The sequence below is a fragment of the Sinocyclocheilus anshuiensis genome, unplaced genomic scaffold (genome assembly GCF_001515605.1).
Source record: "Sinocyclocheilus anshuiensis isolate Anshui unplaced genomic scaffold, SAMN03320099.WGS_v1.1 scaffold2470, whole genome shotgun sequence".
NCBI lineage: Eukaryota > Metazoa > Chordata > Actinopteri > Cypriniformes > Cyprinidae > Sinocyclocheilus > Sinocyclocheilus anshuiensis.
Window position 1 is genome coordinate 192,443 of NW_015560624.1, and position 4,183 is coordinate 196,625.

Genomic DNA, 4,183 nt, shown 5'->3' on the forward strand with positions numbered 1-4,183 from the left:
AATGTGATAAATGCAGAGCACTAATTCCGAGTATGGGTCACCATACTTGGCCACATGTCATGTCACTTTCATATATATATATATATATATATATATATATAAATATAATTAGACACTCAATTAGTGCATATTTTGCATATTTTAAAGTATGACGCAGTGTGCAGTTTTCACAATGCTGGATTGTTTTTTAAATTATATATATATATATATATATATAATTTGATCTCTCTGAAAAGTGTAGATGAAGTTATCTTCAGAGGAATTGGATTCTGTCGTTTCTTTGCCGTCTGTAAGTGTGCTGCCATTTAGAAGCAGTTCAAGAGACGGAAATCAATTCTCAGTTCAAATATCCACTCACTTCACTGTTTGCTTGCATGTGTTTTTCTGCTTTAGAAGTGTGCCGTTCTCCTGAATCAGAATGAAGTCGGCTCATGTTTGCACAGAGAGGAGCATCTCCACCGCGACTGGACGACATCCTAATGCTTTCCTGACACAGATGCTGATGAAAGGACTTCAGTCCTCGGGTCTGGATCTCATCAGATGCTCAATTAGAGACTCGATTAGCACATACTTTAAAGCAGCGACGCGGGGTGCTGTCTTCACAATGCTCCATCTAACCATCAATCTCACTAAAATAGTCAAGAGCTTGACCGGCTCATATTTCACCCCGAAATACAAAGAAAAAATATTAAATTATATTTTGCATGCAGATAATATTTTGATATTAAATATTACTCTTTTTTGCATCAAGACAGTTTTTCTGATAACGAAGCACATCTTACATTCTAAATTCTGATTACTGTAATACAAGAAAATATCTCATTTAAAAAAGATAAATTAAATAGTAATAATACAATTTTCCTGATAATTAAGCACATTTTACCCACTAAGTTCTCATTAGTGTAATGGAAAATATCTGTAGTGTGAAAAAATTAATTATTTAAATAGTAATATAATATAGGAAATAATATTAAATAACATTAAATAATAATATGTTTTCACATTGTGACAATTTTTCCTATAATTGAGCATATTTTCCCTTACTATAATGCAAAAAAATCTGTTGTAAATGTAAATGGTAATACAGTGAAATAACATAAAATAGAACATAATAATAAACATTTTTTGTATGTTGACAATTTCCCTGATAATTAAGAACTAATTAAGTATATATATATATATATATATATATATACTGCATTGTGACAATCTTCCTGATAATTATGCATAGGTACCCTCTAAATTATCATTACTATAATGCAAAAATATGAAAATATGATAAATACAATTATTTAAGTATATAATAAATAGTAATTAATATTAAATAATATTTTTTTTTTGTATTGTGACATAATTTTCCTGACAATTAAGCATATTTTGCCCTCCAAAATGCAATTACTGTAATGCAATAAATAAATAAATAAATAACTTAACCCTCATCAGTCCCTCCCAAACCTATAACAAAAGTGTCCCTGGCGGGTCAAAATGACCCGAAGGCCAAAAATGACACTAATTTTATTTTTGGTCCAGAAAGCTTATATTGGTTCATTTTTATATTTTTTCCCCCTATTTGTTTTACGTAGTTTTTTTTTTTTTGGTGATTTTTATTTTATTCACATTAAATTTGGGATATTTTTATGAAAATGAGCATATTTTTATAAATTTTTTCACCAAAAAAACAAAGAAAGACACAATTTCTGCATATTTATACTTTAAACATGATGATCCAAAAGGACCTAGGTCACTGAGTGTCTCTGATGCCATCTGGTGGGGAAAAATTACATAAAATGGCATTTTATGATTACAGCCACTAGAGGGGCCTATAGAATCCTATGGAGATTCTTAAATGAGCCAAACAAGTGAAATATTTAAAACTACACAAACTTGAGGCTTCACTAAGCTTTCAGATATATCTCAAGGCTTTCAGATATATATCAAAACATTAAAAAACTATAGGTGTGTCCCAAATCGCGTACTTATGCACTATTCTATGACGTTTTGCAGTATAAATAGTGTGAGTAGTGTGTTCACACTGAAAATTTCACAAAGAAAAAGTGCACTTTATGATGCACTTAAATAACCGAAAAAACGAAGTGTGGAATGTTGGACACTTCATGCACTCAACTGTCACAGCTTTAATTACGTAGTGAAGGGGGAGGGGCTATCATATGAATGACAAAATAACCTTATATAATTCATACACTACATGGTTGAGTACATAGTGCATAAGTACATAGTGCATAAGTGCATAGTGTATAGTGCGTCATTTGGGATGAAAAAAAGAAATTTATACGGAATTTTAATCCAAACATGCATATTCATACAGTTTCATAAATATGTAATAAATATAAAAGATAAATTTAAAAATATAAATATGATATAAACTCACTGGTCTCCACCCCATCACACAAAAAATTCAAAATGTCAGTCATTTCCCAGCAGAAACATCATACATGCTATAATGTGTTTCAATGGGAGAGTGTGTGCCATGTGTGTGTTTGTGTGTGTGCCTGTGTGTGTGGATATGTGAGTTTTTTTTTGTAAATTCCATGCTTTTCCAGTGGCGGGTCAAAATGACCCGCGAGGGACACTTTTGATACTTTTTTTATAGCACCCACTTAAACTGCTCGACACTTTTGATACTTTTTATATAACACCCACTTAAACTGCTCGACTTTTTTTCCCATGTATTCCCGGTTCAAGTGTGACAAAAGTCTCATACCATAACGATCAACGCTCGATTTTTAAAAAATCTTTAAAAATTAGCTTTGGGTCAAAATGACCCGAGGGACGGATGTGGGTTTTAAACTGTAAAGTACAATTATAAATATAAATCATGACAGCATTTGTTTTATTAAAACATATTTATTTACTTTTGAAAAAGTCGTGTCCAAATAGGATTATTTGCATTACTGTATTGCCATAATGAGACGGACATTAGAGTAATGAGAATCTGTGGGTAAAAAGTGTTTAAACGTCTTGAAAATAATGTCATAAAAAAACTCAAAATTAGGTTTCATTTTGATTTGCAAAACACAATTTCTAATTTTTAAGTGGGTAAAATGTGAGATTTACCCAGGAGCGCTAGTCTAATCTAATTTACTGACCTGTTCGATATCAGCTCAGTCTGGGCTTTTAACACAGACAGCGTCTGACCTTCAAACCTTACGGCGAGATCTCCGTCCCACTGCTAGATAAAGTTTGGCTCTTTTCCGAGAGTCTTTGGGGTTATCAATAATTCAGCTGATCTTTAAAGCACCTGTTATTATGTAAATGTGTGATTCGAGTGTGTGTGTGTGTGTGTGTGTCGCCCTTCAGTCCAGTGCAGATCTCTGTAGCTGATTTCATTCACAGAAGCAAACAGAGGTCTGACGTTTCTCTTTATTTCTCGTGACTGGAGACGAATCACCCACTTCAACCTCGACTCAACCTAAACGCGCTGCAATAAAGCGAGGCAGTTTCGTGACTCTTTCTGAAAGCGACTGTTTGTCCTTGAAAGCAGTCATCAGCAGTCGCTCGTTTGTACCTCATTCACATTCCCAGTGTTTCCCCATTTTTACTGAAAGGGCAAAAGGTGTTTTAATTTGAAGCTTTGTCACGTGTAATGATGGCCGCTGTGTGTGTTTGCTGAGATGAAGGTGTGTGTTTAAATGCGCTCGTGTCCTGCAGCGAGGCCAATAAATGTCAGAAGTGTTTTATGGCTCGCTAGCTGCACGGCGTCGCAGATGTTACAGCGCATTATCTGAGCGCAGGTCTGTACTGAACATCACTGAATCACACAGATCAGCCGTCCTCAGTCACTGTGAATCTGAACCGCCACTGGATCCCTATCTATCTATCTATCTATCTATCTATCTATCTATCTATCTATCTATCTATCTATCTATCTCTCTATCTATTTCAGTCTATTGAAGGCCTTTGTGGTTCATGCAATTCACTGATACAGATCTGCGAACCCAAAAATATTTATTAGAAAAACAGAGAAGAAAAACTGATAAAAAGGGAACTATATAGATTTTTATAATTTTATAAACTTTTTTAAAATAAAGCAGATAAATATAAAAAATAACAATAATTAAAATTATATTTAATTAGAATTATGTAATTATAAAATAAAAATATAAGTAAATAAATTATGTATTGTAAATAAGTATATATATATATATATATATATATATATATA

The 4,183-nt window shown here is 32.8% G+C and overlaps 1 protein-coding gene across 1 annotated transcript in view; it reads right to left on the reverse strand.

The window, feature by feature from the left end:
• The window catches only part of LOC107681914 (leucine-rich repeat and fibronectin type III domain-containing protein 1), a 193,368-nt gene that overhangs the window by 5,463 nt on the left and 183,722 nt on the right, over positions 1-4,183 (reverse strand). The gene's annotated exons all lie outside the window — the stretch shown is intronic.